This window comes from Myiozetetes cayanensis, unplaced genomic scaffold, assembly GCF_022539395.1.
Source record: "Myiozetetes cayanensis isolate MyiCay16 unplaced genomic scaffold, myiCay2020 scf4, whole genome shotgun sequence".
In the NCBI taxonomy this organism is placed as follows: Eukaryota; Metazoa; Chordata; class Aves; order Passeriformes; family Tyrannidae; genus Myiozetetes; species Myiozetetes cayanensis.
The window spans coordinates 10,980,316-10,997,473 of record NW_026087631.1 but is presented as its reverse complement, the minus strand read 5'-3'; positions in this window follow the sequence as shown (position 1 = coordinate 10,997,473).

Below are 17,158 nucleotides of genomic sequence, written 5' to 3'. Positions count from 1 at the left end.
TGAATCAGAAGCATTAAGGGGTGGAAAGCAGAAGAAAACACAGATTAAAACTCATCTCTGTGCCACATGTCTTATTGATACAAAGAAAAAACTCATGACAAATCATCCTTCATTTATTTTCCTTGTACACAATGGATGCCTAATATATTTTGGCCTAATACATTTGATCCCTTGCAGTAATGAAGCACTACAAGAATATACACTCTAACAGTGTATATTCCTCCACAGACAGGAACACTTTGAGTCTTCTCTAAACTTAAGAAATCTGTGGTATATAAACAGAAAGAAAAAAAAAAATCTATATTTGTGTTTCACAAAGTTCAAACATATGACAGGAAACAATATATAAATTTTAACTTTTTTCTTTGCTCTGCTCCTGATTTGCAGTGACATTTTGGTCACACCTTCCATGCATTTTTTATTTTTTTACATACAGATGAAATGAGTTTGCATAAAATACACCAAGCTTTATGATCACTGGTTCAGTTCTTTTATTCCTTCCTCTCTAGCTGACACTACATGTGTGCACCAAAAAGGAAGGAAGAGGACAGAGCCTCATCCTCAGTCCCCAGCTGTTCACTCTTCAGGAGGCAACACAGAATAAAATGCTGCCTCCAAAATGGTGAGGTAACCATGGGGCAGACTCTTATAGGAAGAGCTATGCTGGGTGTAAGCTGCAATTTACAATTGCAACATACAATTCTAAAATTTGCTTTTTTTTCCACCCTTAACACCCAGAAAGAAGAAAAGGAAACAACGACAAGAAACAGTAATTTTTTAGTTCCACAGTAATTGGTGAGAGTCATGTGTTCTTCTCTGTATGAGCCACCTCATGAGAGCCAAAATGATGTTCAGACTGTTCCTCATGAAAAGAAGGCTCATTATTATTGGAGACTGGTAAGTTAAAATGCCCATTTAATCTGTGTTAAAAAAGGGCCTTGTCATGAATAATACCTTCCATATGTCCCTCTGCAAGGTGCACACCTCTCTTTGGACCTGATTTGTTCTAGGATTGGTGCAGCTTGCAATTAACCACGTACATGGGTCCCAATGGTACCATTTGCTTTCTGATTTTACATTTAGAAAGCATGCCAATATCTCAGAGCTACATGCAAAATATCTGAGATATTCTTTAATCTCAGATGTGATCAAATGAGGAAAAACTATGGCTGTGGGATATTCCCTTTCTTTCTCAAATGGTCTTGGTTTTAGCTGTAGTAAAAAGATTTCTGCTGCTACAGCAAGCACATTGTCCTGTGATGGAAAAAAAAAAAAAAAAAAAAAAAAAGACTTGCATAATATTTAGTTTAGGTGCAAGCATGTAACTCCCAGTATACTGGATATGCAGTGTATCAATTTGCAGCATGTAAAGTCCAATCACAAGCTCATTAATCAGAAGCAAATGAGCTCCCCATACCTAAGATGTGAGGCAAAGGATACGCTTTCTGGGAGTACCACCGCCTGGGACACCAAATCAGAAAGAACAAATTAAAGCAGCTCCTCATCAGTTATGTTTGCTTTAAAACAAACTGTAAAAGAGAGAGAAAGGGGTAGGGACTGGGAGGGGGAGGCAGGGGAAGAAGTGGGGTGGGGGGGAAGAAAAAGAATATGTTTTTGGGTGCTGCATTAACAGTTAAGACTTGCAATTGACAGAGGCATAGAAATAAGTAGAGGACAGGTGACATCCCAGCTCTATAGAGCACCAGCTCCACTGTGATGTTGCTTGACTAGTATTGTTTATGTTACTGTATATGCAGGATATCCTACAGGGGACCAGGGTCCCACTGAGTGCAGTGGGATGTCCTCCACAGGCCACTCATCCAGAGCTCTCCAGATACAAAAAAAACCCCAAACCTTTCAGTTTCCAGTAGTTCTCCACTAAGTAGATGGATCCCGAGGCCTCGGTAGCAGCTGCAGAGACAGAGGACACAACTGATGTGCAACTGCATGCACACTGCAGGACTGCTTGGCTCCATTTACTGCAACCACCCAGGGGAGCTGGGCTCCTTCCTCCACCACTTTGATTTGTTGTTGCTTTCTCACTCTGCAAGAAAAAGGCAAAAAGCTAGGGTTCTCCACTTAAAGAGACACAGTATGGGAAGAGTTAAAATAAGAAAGCCTGAATGTTTAATCTGCCAGAAACATATGAGAAGAGCAATCAAATCTGGGATAAGTAGCTCTGAATGAGGTATGCCTGATTGCTTTAGGCCATGCTGTTTGTCAGTCTTTTAAAATTCAAGTCATTACCAGATGCTGATCTGCTCTAATATTGTGATATTTTATCTGATTACACTTATGTGATTGTGCTATATCTGCTATTTGCCTTCCCATTTTTCCATGTATATTAAATGCAGGTGGTTTTATTATTCAGAGAGCTAGAAAGTGTTGACTGCTCTGAATATAAATGGGGATATTATATCATTACCTTGCTCTGAAAGCAGAGTCATTCAGTGAGTAAATCATATGCAAGGTACCTAGTGGAGGCACAATAAACCGTAATGTCTTGAGAGAGAAAGCAATGAGAAAGGGATAAGGAGATAAAAATTTAAGGCATTGTTAAAGAAGGATAATCTTCATAATCCTATTTAGTTCCCTCAAACCACCATTTGATAATATAACCTTTATATTCAAAACTTTTTTTAAGTTCATTGAGTATCTCTTGGTGAAGTTATTGCCACATGGAACGTTATTAATAATGGGACTGAATAAAAAAACAAGATCATCAACCAACCAGGCATTTTAGCAGCTTTCAAAAGAATACAGAAGTGGCCCACACATTTCTGAAAAAGTTCAGTGGGCCCTTCCTCTCCAGAAAACATGACTTACTGTGGGTACAAGATTTCAAGATACCCTGTGCACATATATGAAGAGCAGATCAGGGTAACAGGGTAGTGTGGATACCCACTTCTTTCGAAATATGGTTTTGTTCTCCTTTCAGAAAGCACCTGCTCGCACTGGCACAGAGGTTCATTTCCACATCGGCTTGGTTGCAGCACCAGATGGGGGATTCCAAGATACAATATGACCAAACTGAACAACTTTTTCCTGATATTTGACTTCTAAGATTAGAGAATAAAGGGACCATGGGATTAGATGAAATGTATTTGGATGCTGGTACAGGATTTTTATGTTTTCAGCTTTCATCATTTTTAAAAAAACTTACCTCAAAACTCCTTCAAATTTGTTTGGATAAAAGACAAACTCTGATGGAGTCTGAATGGCAGAGTTAGAAGTGAAAGACGGTGGTGTAAATTGTCAAAGGCACATGCATATTTATGGGAAAGGAACTCTGTCAGGCTTGGTTCTATTTAAAGCCTTTCTCGTATAGCTTTTTAGAGTGAATAAATATTCCATTTGTGAAAGCTGCAAATTATACTAAATATAGAGGAACGGTAAGCACCAGTTAAGCCAGAATAAAGTAAAATCTCTTCTAGGAGATTAGAAAGACAGATTGATAAAAATAACAAAATGAAGGGACCCATTTACTGCAAAGCTCCTTATATGCTGTATTTCCACTGGGCGGTGCACTCAAGGTTATGGGCTTTCCAGGGGTGCAGATGTGACACCACAAAGACCTAAGAAGCCACATCAGTTAATCTAGTCCTGGGTAGACTGATATCAGACTTACTGGGGAGAAGAAGACATTTAGAATCTCTGGGTTTCAGATCCCACTCTCAGCAATTCCTCCCCTTGGTATAAAAGAGATGAGAAGAGGAAGCTGGACATTGCTCAAATGACTGTGAAAGGCACAGAAGAGTTTGTCTATTCTTTATGTTAATTCACAATAATTTGCCTTCCACTAGAGAAAATATGCTTCTGAAGTGTGGGCATGAACAAATGGCACATGAACACACAGTCTAGAAAGAAGTCAGTGAAGAAGGAAATGAAAGCAAAAGTCAAAAAATCACATTTACCAGGGCACTGCAGGGTACTGGGGACTAGAAGTATCAGGGGGCTCCCTGGGACAGCAGGGAGGACATGGCAGCCAGGACTGTCCCACTGCCCCCCCAGGGAGCAGGGCAGCTGGTGGGCAGCCAAGACAGCCAGTACTTCCACGGGGACAAGGATGGGAGAGGCTGGACCAGGACATGGTAGGGGTCATGGGTCTGCCTCTGGGTAGGGGTCATGCTCAGGCCCAGTGAGGGGATATGTAATCAGACACCACTCCAGGATTGGAGTCCAAGGTCAATTCACTTGAGAAAATAATGTCAGAATCAAAACAACCTGCACATTTTATTGTCTTTCTCCTGCATTTGTTTATATGATAATCCCTGTAATACCTCTGCTAAAAATACAACTTTGTTTTGATTGTAAATGCAGAAGGAACATCACTACAAACCGAGCCTGCAAAGTTGTTTAGTGCACCCTGCCATGGTACAGCAAAGCTCCTCAGGGCTAGTGTTGCAAGGCCTGGATGGGCTCTCCACCAAAGTACACACATTTTCCAGCTACAGATTTCCAGAATTTGTCAGTTCTCTAAGTTCTGCATTCAACTGCCTTGGCCAGGAATGACTCTGGGCTGTGTAATATGCAAGACTCCATTTTTGGTTGATGAGAAAGTTCAGTCAGTTCCTTCAAGAGACCCCTTCAGACTGCCAGGCAAATTTTACAAAGCCTTGATCTTTGTAAATTGCACAGCCAGGACTATCATTTTCCAAAGACCTGAAGGACCTCAGAGTAGTCATGAAAGTGACTATGTGGCTTTTATCACTCAGGCCATCCTAGCAAGGAATTACTTATGGAACTTTATCCATAATTTAGCAACTTGATACGTTGCAGAAATAACATAATAAATAATGGCCAGTCTTCGCGAGCGAAGATCCGGGGAAGGTCTTTACACCTTCCAGCCTGCGCATTGGATTTTTTAGGTGAGACACAGTGTGCGCGGAACTGAGCCCACCCTTTAATCCTAAGGTTCATCTGCCGGGGCCAAGCGAGCTTGGACAGTGGCAGCGAGGTCCTTAGGACGTAGGTGGGTTGCCTTTAAGGGCTAACGAGCCCCACCTGCCCGGGAGTGGCCCTGACCGGGAATCGAACCCGGGTCTCGGCGGTGATAGCGCGGCGCCTTTACCACTGGACCACCAGGGGCTTGCAGAAATAACACATGCAGGAAATGCATGGAAAGTTGCTATGAGGTCTACAAGCAACCTTCTTTTCTACAGGCTGAACAGACTCAACTTTCTCAGCCTGTCTTCACAGGAAAGGTGTTTAAATCATATTTTAATCTGTCATTAGATCTGGAAAATTTAGACATGAATTTGTGTGGCATAAAATAATTTTATTATTAAAGAGATACATTCTGCTTTGCCCACACCTTCCCATCAAAATACATGAGCAAACCTCATTCCTGACTTGGAACGTTCCTATTTACAAATAGAGAAATTAAAATGTCCCCAAATTCCTTGTAATGCCTTGTCTATCTTCCCTCCAAACCCACTACTTCAGCTATAGAGAGACTCATATTGAGCAGCTACAAAAAAGGAGAATTTGCTGGGGAATCTACAGTGCTCCCCAACTCTCTGAGCAAAAGGCAAGGATTTGGAAGAGAACCATGAGGCCATTCAGCTTTCATGTAAAATGACAGCGGGTTTTCATGGAAGGAAAATATTTAGTTGAGGAAAACATTGACAGGCACTGAATTCATCAATACTTCCCATGGGTTGTCTCTGATTTTTCTTCCAAGAATTTCTGTGCAGTGAACTCATCCATCTAGTCTTCCATATTTTTTTCCTTGTTTCCAGTTATTCCTCTCCCAAGGATGGCCTTTGTTACTTTAATATGCTGGTAAAGAGAGAGGCTTCTTGTTTATCTATATACATACACACATGCTGAGCATATATCAACAGATGGCAAATAGTAGTGGTGTGCTTTCATTTCTCCTTAGACACATATAAATAGCCTATTATACATGCTAAAACCTTCACAAGGCAGCAGTGTTGCTGCATTTTTGAGTCAGAAAAATCTTGCAGAGACTTGCAATAACAGAAGGCCTAAAATTTGACAGAAGAAATCACCCCTCAATTGAATTTTGCAGTATGACTAGCATACAAATTTAGGCAGCCTAATAAACTATTTAGAAATCTGTTCCTGATTCTTTGCAGATGGCCCCTGAAAACTGTATCTAGATATGACAGCAGTGCATTCATTAGGAGTGTTAGCAAAATAAATATTTTCAGTAACAAAAATATGTCAAATGAAAAGGAAATATTGAGTCAGGGCACCATACTGTATAAACAACCACAACACTGTTCAGGCAATTCTTTTATTTTTATGTAACAATCTAAAAATTCACACTATACATACAGTATGGAGAATGGTAGGACAGTAATTTGGAAATACCTGGCTTTATGCAGAAGACAAAATGCTACAGTGGGTGATATAATACAAAGGCTCTAATGTGGAGCATAAAGTTCATCAAAAAAGAGGGTGCCAAACTGCTGTAAATGCTTTCCCACCGTTTTTCATTCCTAACTAGTAGTAATGTAGACCCTTTAATAATAAAGAGATTTTTAATGTTATTCATTACTTATGCCCTTCATGATCAGCTTTTCCCTTAGCCTGAAACTTTGCCCCATGTAGGTACTGAACCATGTTTTGAACATTGTCAAGTCAGATACCTATTGCAGAAAAACTTTCTATACTCAATTTTGAGAAAAACTCTCTTGCCCTAAGAATTTATGAAAGTATATTTTTCCAAAGGTAAATACATATTGGATTTTGTCAGTTTTGTATTAAGGACAATATTATATCAAAAAACCAAGAAATCATATTACCAATTTCTTTGGAATTTATAACCTAGGTCACAAACCCAACCAATTCTCTAGAAAAAAAAAATTCATATCCTCCCTCTTTTCTTTTGTAATTTATATAAAGCATCTGTTCAATGCCTTTTTCCCCACAGACCAAATAGTATGTTAACGACCTCTGGTTGCTGCCAATAAAACAGTTGTTGGTTATGAACAACAAAAATCCTTTCTCTTCTCATTAGCTGAGGGAAAGATTGGGCTCATTAAAACTAGACTGTGCTTCTCAAGCAGAGAAGGAAGAGAAAAAAGATATGAAAGGCACAGGGTCAGGAAGTGTCTGGCAGATAAGGATGCTATTTGTAGCTGTTTTCCTACATATAAGCCTCGGGATTACCTCAAGAACTGGCTGTACTTTAGAGATATAAGAAAAATTTCCAGTTATCTAGAAAGGGTGGTCCAAGAGAGAGAAGCCCTGCTAGCATAAATCTTCACGGAAACACAACCTAAAACCAGAGAGAAAGGAGTAAGGAGGCATGATAAACAGGTGCAGGAAAAGTGAAAAAGCAATAACTAGTCTGAACACAGATGCAGAGGCAACCACCTTGTGAAAGTGCATGAGCTCTGTTGCTATGAAAACCTCATCAGTATTTACTGTAACTGCACAACACCTCTAGCCTTGGAAATAAGTCTGCAGGACCAAAATTAATGCGCCAAACCAACAAGCTTTATAGATCATCAGAGTTTGCCCAAAAGAGAGTGTCAGTTTTCTCCCATAGGTATGAAAGAGGTACTTCTACCACCACCAAACAAGACAGAGAGCAGAGCAAGACATCACGCAAGGCACAGTGAAGAAGATGCCTGATTCCCATTTTGTCAGGAAAATAAAGGGTAAAATGGGAACCTTAAGCCTAACACAGAACTGCAGCTAAAAAAGGACAGTCACACCAATAGTCAGCATGGCAATGCTCAAGTAGCTTTGTGGACTGAACCTCAAATTTCAATGTCTTAGCTGACCACCTTAGTAAAGGAGATCACAGGATTGCTCTGCTCCACAGTGCAGTTAGTTCAGCTTCACAATCATTCTAAATGTAGAGCTTGAAATCAGATAGAGTGAGTTTTTTTCACCATGGGCAACCAAAAGTAAGACCAAAGAGCTGATTAAAAATGCTGTGGATCCCACATCCAGGACAGCTGTAATTTAGAAGGTGGGACACTGCTACAGGAGGAGGTGCCTGAGTGGTAAAACCAAGAAATTATCCAGGAGTGGAAAATGGAGATATACTCTCTAGTTGGGATGAGTGCTAATGATAATAAAATAATCATTCTAGTCCTCATATCTGTCACAGAGACCAGGATAAGCAGAAGGAAGAGTACACTTGGGGCAGAAGCACTGAGCAGCTGTGTTCCAGGCAGGCAGAGCCCCAGCACCAATGCTGGTGGGGCTGGGGGCAGGCCTGGGGATAAGGTACTGTGTCCCAGAAAACCAAGCTGAGCAAGGACAGAGAATCTGGAGATAGGAGAAAGATTTTTCTCCATAAGGACAGCTGGGCTGTGTGGCTTGGCCCAGGGAGGTGGTGCTGTCTCCCTCTTTGGAGGGTTTCCAGCCCCAGTGGGATAATGCCCTGAGACGTGGTCTGACTCCAAGGTTGAGCCAAGGGCCAGGAGGTTGGAATGGAGACCCCAAGAGGTCTCTCTTGGCCTTAAGTATCTTATAATGATCCAGTGTTCTCAATCCAAGGAGGACATCAGAATGCTGGAGAGGAATCCTGGAAGACCTAATTAAGAATGAATTAAGTACCTGAAAAAGATGCAGTGCAGAGAAAGATTTTAAGGATCTCAATCTTTTTACATCATTAGAAGTAGGTTAGTGGATGCATTGATCAATGTCCTTAAGCACGACTTAGGAAGCACAAACTGTATAACAGAGGGCTCTTCAGTCTGCCAGGAGCTGTAACAGGATCCAATGACTGAGACAAAAGAAAAACCTCAGAAAGGGAAAACATGGACATTTATAAAAATAAACATAATTAAGCATTTAATTTGTGGAAATCCTTTGGTCTCAACAGAATGTAAATAAGCTCAGTCAGAGTAGGTATTTGGGCCTTTTATTCTGAGAACCTTGAGCATGGAATAGTGGGGTTTTTTTCCCAAAAGTATCAACATATTTTTTTTTCTGACAAAAAAAAAAGAAAATATGACTATCTGTCATTGTTGGAGAATATGCAAAAATAAAGTCTAGGAAGAGAACTTATGGAGAGAAAGAAACCTAAGTCCAAAGGAAACAGGTGGAAAAGGAAATTTCTACAGGTGAAAAGGAAATTGCACAGGTGACAATTGTAAGTTGACATTATATGGGAGATTGAAAAAAAAAAAAAAGAGATACTTACATTAACTCAGTTCATTCTGGTTTTCTTGCGACAGCTCTGTAGAGTTACCAAAAACTGAGACGATCAGCAAATCAGGCCTTATGTCCATAACTTTGCAGCACATACCAAGAAGGAGAATGATGTGGGGTGGGAACCATCTTTCTGTGTTGAGAGGGTGTTGTGCCCCTTGTATTGCAGCTGGCCAGTACCACTGGACAAGTACAATTTATGGTTGTTGTCAAGGCATAACAGCAGCATGACCAATGCTGATGCATATGAAGAGCAATTCTTTATTGCATTCTGGGCTTGAATCAATGCTGTGCAGGGCAGAACTGTGCCTTACAGTTCCATAAGAACTGGATGAAAAGGCGAATCAGACAGTTAGAGAAATGTCAGAGACAAATAACAGCCTTTACATGGTTAATAAGGGCAATAATTAGCAGAAAATGCACTAAGAACACTTGGAGGCATAAATCACAGGTGTTTGGGAGAAATGTCATAAATAATGAGGAATTTCAATATTGTTTGCAGGTCTGGTGCTGAGCTAAAAGCAGAAGCTTCAGTCAGCACCAGTGACATTAAGAATATATTACAAAAAGTGAGTTTTCAGTGTGATCAGGAGAGCTATCAAATTAAATTCACTCTTTTATAAAAGACATAGAAAATAACTAGCAAACGTTCCTCCTTGTATTACAGCCAATGTTGGATGTTGCTTTAGTTACCCTAAGGGGTGTTAGTATGGTGAGTGGAGAAAAGAGCTCTGACAAATGAAAGCGTAGAGCTGATTAAAAAAAAGAAAATTTAGAATAGGTGTGGTTTCTAGTCTGAAAAATTTTGAGGATGCCCTCCAGGAACTGAAATTGATTTTAATTAAGCTATAATAGCCCATAAATTTCACTCTAGCAGTACCACTCCAAGGCTACTCTATCACCCTGCTGTTGAAAATCCAATGAGAAGGTCAGAAAAGATGATTTTTAGTTCTTCTGTTTAGCATCTTGTTTTCCAGTCACCATGGCTGGTTTGTAAAAGCACACAGTACATTAATATACTAGAAAATACTCCAAATGGTGCACACTTACAGAGCTTACCAATCTGTTCTCTAAGTGCATACAGGTCTGACAGCAAAGAATCTTTGCAAGAACATGGTCTTTATTTATCCTGTCCTTGAGTGATAAGTGCTTAGCAGAAGCCTACTAAGATAAGGGACTCTATCCACAGTTCACAGAATCGTAGCATCACAGAATCCTATCAGTTGGAAATGACCTCTGAGATCATGGAGTCCAACCTTTGACTGACCACCCCCTTGTCAACTAGACCATAGCACTAAGTGCAACATCCAGTCGTTTCTTGAGCACCTCCAGGGATGGTGACTCCACCCTGGGAAGTTCATTTCAATGTTTAACAACCCTTTCCAGGAAGAAATTTCTCCTGAGGTCCAGAATTCCTTCTGATGTCCTGATGCTCAGATTCAATATCAACAATCCTTTTTCTGTAAAGGTACAAGAACCTTGCCTATTGTCAGCACTGTTTCTCCAGGAAACTGCACTGAATTACTGCAAGATGCTTTCTTGATAACTGATTCTGCAGTGATTTTATTTGTAAATCAATAAGGAGCCAAATTTTGTTTAATTGCTGGACTTTTGTTTATATTAGTTCAATGCATTTAAAATGCTGTGGATGGAATTAAAAGAAGGTTGTTACACTACTGAACATTTCTCCTTTAGGCTGACAAAAAGAATCTGTCACTTAACCTGATGGCAATGAAAGACACTGAATGAATCACTGCTTGAGGAAACCAATTTATTTAGTTACTCTGTCACTCTTATTTATTACTTTTCAGCATATGTTCTTAGCTGAATTAAATGCAAAAACCTGAAGTCCTGTTTCAGCCCTCTCCCCACCTCAATTTTTAAAACACAGAACAAACAATAAAAAAATTACATGAATCTGCAGTGCTAAAGCTGAACACTTTGGCTTTATTGTGGTCGCCTTGTTTTAATTAAGCTTTGTTTCTTAAACCACTGCTGCTAAGGTATGGGGATTATTAATCTTATTCAGTAGCTAAAGATAAAAGTAGAGAGAGGACAAAAAAAAAGAAATTAAGTAGTAATACAAAGTGTTGATTGCAACATTCTACCGATGAAAATACAGAGCTGCAAAGAGTAAATATTTTCTCTTCTTTGCATACCAAGGAATAAGATAGGAAGATTCCTAATTTTTATATATGGACATGTATGTCATTGAGAATGTTAAGAGTAAATGTATCTGCCATTTCACAATTTAATCACAGATGGACAAAACAATCCCATTCAGTTCAGCACAGCCTCTCCTGCAAACGTGCCCTTTGTTTAATACATGATGAGGGCAGATAACAGAATTTTCTTGAGAATTTTCTCTGTTCTTTGCTTAATGATATAATTAACTTCTTATAAATCTCATAAATATAAAACACAAAATAAATAATATAAATATAAAATCTACTGGTCTGTAGAAAATTTGGCATTTGGAGACCTGCTATATAATAGGTATCATTGGTAAAGTAACAATACATTAAATTTACTCTACCAAAGATGTTTTCCCAAGATTAAAGAGATACTGTGAATTGCAATTCTAACTAGAGTTACATGTCAACTGTGTCAAACACTGTGTGCTGATTCTTGAGTCAAGTTTTCAGTGATAACTATTTATTATACCCCAACAGCTTTAGGAGCTGCCATTTTTCACTGGCCACAGCTCTCGCTTTGGGTAAGTTAATTCCATTTGGGGAGCTGATATTTAGAGAAAAATACTAGCAACACTACCTTTTTTCTGCAGCAAGTGAAGGTAAATTAGGGGCCCAGGGGTTCCCTGTTCTCTCCTCTCTATTGTTTGTGGTTTGGCTTCCCATTACAAATTTCGGTGCTAATTTAGACCTGTAGCAGTGAAGCAATGTATTTTTTTAAAAAATGGTCCACTAAATGGTTTCAGGTATTCAGATTTTTGACTCAACATACTTTCATGAGACAACAGAGATCGTAGTTAACTTCATTTCTCAGTTCTCAGATAGCCAATGTTGTCAGTAAAACATCTCAATGCAGCAAAAGCACAAGGAACAGGGTTCAAAAGACTGGAATGTCCCTAACCTGCAAACAGGCACAGATGCCTGCAGAGCCTTGTTATTCATGCTAGAGGACCAAGATTCACCAATGGGAGATTTAGTAAAAACATGATCTACCATTTCCTGTACCAGCTTGTTTCACCAAATGAGAGTAATTTACTTATAATAAACATAATCATATCAAGACATGGATGGAGGTACATTTTAAGAACAATTAAAACAGAGAAATTTTCACAATGGGCTCTTCTGCAAACAGATAGAACTTTTGTATGTTGAAAAGAACATGTAGATTAGTTAGTGAAACAACTAATGTAGTTACATGACCTAACACTAATATTTGGTAAGAAGAAACATGGCCTAAATTCTATTTAAATCCTGATACCTAACTCTTTCTAATAGGGGTTCTAGCTCTTCAGAGGTATCCAAACATACAAAAGAGTAGGCTCAGTATATCAAAGGGAATTTATATTGCCAAAATAGGGCTCTACTATGGTAGATGCTTCCTATTTTAACTTCTTTGGAACAGTATTAATAGCTCCATAGATTTCAGTACAAAGATAAATTCTATAAGAAACCTGTTTCTTTAAAATACTCTTTTTTTAGACAGTTAAGGCAATGAATTAATAAAATTGTTTAGATGCACAAAGTATTTAAAAAGGTTAGTAGAAACTGAGGACAGAAAAGACATTACCTGCCATTACAACAGCAGGATATCCCTTCAGTTAATTTTCCAGTACTGCATCTACTCACATTCCAGTATACCTTTATCTCAGTGTCCTGACGAGGCCTGGAAAGCAAGTTGGAGAAGATATCAAATAATTAATCTTAATTTTTCTTGGGATATAGTGGAGGTGGGTTCCTAAAAAAGATAGCTTTAGAAGTAGCTGTACTTGTAACAAGCTGTAGTGATATGGGAACCGGTGAATCAAAGAAACAGGAGACTAAAGCATAAGCACTGGGATATGCAGTGTATACAAAAACCCCTTTATGGAGAAGAATTGCTAAATCTAGATGAAGAGCAACCTACCTGTGCCCAGTTCCATCAAACTGGGTTATGCGTCCTGTGTCTGAAGCACCACATCATTAGCACTGAAGTAGCCAGGGTTCCAGTTTCAGCCTTTCCACTGATCTCATGACAATGACAGCATTGCTTCATCCTTAAACTTCACCTTTTCAGCTTCTCATCTAAGTACACAGGTAATAAAATTTCCTTGCTCCTACCTTATATCTTTCTAACTTGCAAGTCATTCCCCTTTACTTTCTGCTCCCATCCACTTTTTTATGTAGGGAAAAGTACTGCTTACAAGTTGTTTTTACAGTTCGGGCTCTGCTCTTAGTACATCATTCTTTGAAACAGGCATTGTTAATGCAACACAGCCCCCTAGTGTGGATGCAATCCAGGAGTTTAATTCACATAGAATTAACTTTAACCAGACATGGTAACAATTACACTAACTTCACTTAAAGATAACCAAACCAACCAACCAACAAAACAAAGAAACAAACAAACAAAGACAAAAAAAAGACAAAAAAACCCCACAACAACAACAAAAAAAACAGAAACAAACACCACCAAAAACAACAACCAAAAAACCCCCAAAACCAAAACAAAACCATGCCAATAATAACATATGGAGATTGGAAAATTTAATACCTAAAATAGTTTACATTTGGAGCAGTTCAGCTACCATTTATGAGTGAAGGTCTATATAATTTCAAAAAGAGGGAATTAAATCATGGACCTTAATTCTGATGCCTCATATCTTAAGGACTGGAACTACCTTGGGGTATCACTTATGTAAAATAGTCCTACACCACTTTCCGCAGTTGGATTTCCCCTACTCATTCTGTTGTGCCAACACAGCACTTCAACCATGATGCTGCTCTGGGTTAGGAAAAGCAAATGGGCAGGATTCCCTGCTAGAATGAGCTTCCTGACGTGGTTCTCCACACATCCATATAAACACTAACTGTACAACAGTGGTACAGGAGGGAGGAGACAAAGAGGTAGCCTGGGAACAAGCAACCTAACCAAAATGTGTGCATAGCTCCTCATCAGCATTCATATTCAGCTTAAATGTCTTTTCCAGTATTTTATTTCTGCCTGCCTTTAAGGCTAGTTTCAACAAGCTTAGATTAAACAAGCCTTTCTAGTCATGTTTCATGTCCTACTTTCCTCTGGTGATCTTAGAAGACTTTGCCTGTATCTGTTCCACTCCCAACAAATATGCCTTCACTACAATCATGCAGAACTGTATCCAGTATTCCACCAAAGTGAAGCTGAGAATTTTTAAGCAAAGATTGACTGGAATCTGAAAATGGAAGATGGGATGCAAAATCATAGTTTAGACAATTCATGGTGTCATATATTCATCTAGAACAACTTTGCAAAACCATTAGATACAAAAGACAAAAATTCAATTTTGAGACTGACAATAATCAACAGATCCCACAGGGGAAAAAATTACATTTTCCCAAATGTTTAAGAAAACAATGAGGCACCAAATGAACACATAAACATTTGATTTTGGGGTTGTTTTGGTTTGTTTTTTGTTTTTATTGGGGGGGGGCAGCATTTGGAGGTTTTTTTAGATTATGGCTTGTGCTGTATAATGTAATAAACATACAATACTTAGATTTAAACTTTCCCCTGTTTCACTATAGAGTTAGATTTATTAAGTGGTATGTGGCTAAACCTTCTTAAAAGCCTCAGATTTTTCTTCACTTTTCTATGCATTCTGTTTACATATTTTAATATTAATGCTAAGAAAGGCTCATGTACCCTGAGACTTGACCCCTCCAAAACCAAAAAGAAATCTGATATTTTAGCATTTATATTTGACCACAAACAAGGGGAACAAACATTTTATATATGTGTGTGTGTGTGTGTGTGTGTGTGTGTATTTTGGAGATTGACTTAGCAAAAAACGAAGGTTTTTATGACTGGGTCTAAATTGTAGGACTGCATAATCAGTTTTTAATTTGGTGTCTATGCTCCTAAAGTTATGCTGTTCTTCTTTATGTTTCTGCATCAATTAACCATCTCATCTCCCTTCCTGACTAAAGGGCTTATTTCACAATTAATCTTCAATTATCTTCTGTGAAAAGGGCATATTTACCAGCACTGGTGATCTCATAAAGCTAAATCAGTGCTTATAATTTTAATATGGGCATGTAAAATACAACAGCTTACTATGCACTCACGCACACAAAATCTTTTTTCAGTTGCTGTTTTTGGAAAATCATTAGCAAGCCTTATCCACGAATGAAAAAAAAAAAAAAGTTACTTTAATTAGGGGTAACTGCTTTTGTAAACTAATATGTAAAATTAGCAGTAATAACCAAGCAACCATTTACAATCTTTAATGCTATGACCTTGTAAGGAATCAGCTGGTGAGAAAACACTTTGTCCCATTACAAGATTCCCCCAAAGCGGCTGCTGTTTTTGAAACCATTCTCCAATAGACAGGGCTGTGGGAAAGCGCTACCCCGCTGATGCATTTGGTGATTCACAAGGCAAACTGCTCATGTTTAGTGTGGCATTTGGCAGCATCCACTTAGAGCAGCACCATCCTACATCACCTACACAGACTGTTTGATTCCATTATGTTTACCTTCTACCACTTAGGAGCAACCTGAAGTTGATCACTGATCAAAACTTCTATTTACTACAGTTCATAATTACAGTAATTTTAAACAGCAAAGAACATATTTTATAACACAGCTGAAAAAGAATTTACAGCACCAACTCTCTTAGGCAAAATATATTTGAGAGCAAACACTGTAATGAAAAGAGTGTTACAAATGGAACTAATTATTTACTGAGGTAATGCTTGTGATTTGTCTCTCAAAACTCTCATCTTGAAATCTAATTATTTTTTTCTATGAAATCACCATAACAGCAAAGCCTCTAAACAAAAATAAATACTTTTGGCCTTCTAGGGAGTCATATCTTATTATTTACCCAATGCAAACAAAACCAACCCTCTTTCTCCTCAAAAAAGTACTGTGCTACATCTGTGAGGACAGCCAAAATTCATTAGAAACTATTGTTGCAGCCTAGAATATAATCAAGATCTTTTTCAGGCTGACCAATACCCAGCACATAACATTTTTCCCATCAAAACAGTTGACCAAAACCCAGTAACATTATTTCAAGGTTTCATAAATAATTCATTACTTCATTTTACATACAAATTGCCTCTTCTTCCAAGTGAAATAATAAATTTATTCTGGGGAGAAAAAATTACAGACATATTTAAAAGTAAAAAACAAAACAGCTGTATAATAACTATCTTAAATACACTAGATTCTTTTAACTGTTCAGTGATATTACTCAATGCAAGAACCACATAATTTAGCTGATCTTTTGTACTATTGCTAAGCAGCAATAGTACAATATTCTAAAAGTGAATTAGCACTTGTGTAATCAATCACTTAAGTATCTCATATGTTTTTCACTTTATATTATTTTTTAAAACAGCTTAATTTAATTTTCTTGGAATCCTTCTCATCTTTTAATTTCAAATTTAATTAGGCTGTAATTACAAATCTTCTGTCACATGCATAGTAAACCTGTTTCCTCTCTGTCATACTACATATTAAAATTAGCATATGCAACTTCTTGATACAGACCTTGAAATAATAACCTTTGACAGTTCAACACACTACAAAACAAACTTTTAGAGGTGACCTGGGAAACCAATAGGAAACTGAATGTCAGTTCAGAACTAAATGTCATATACCTCCAGAGAGCAGGCAGTAGAAGGCAACTACATTCTGGTTTATCTTTACTGCTAGCAGTATGCTAGTTGCCAAACAACTGCAAACGTGTCATTCTGTGGCATCACTGAAGGGACTTCATACATGTGCCTGCATGCCCTCTTCTGGTGACAAAACAAATGCCCTTGCAGGCAAGCTTTTTCATTTCCAGAGCAGGTAAAGTGAGG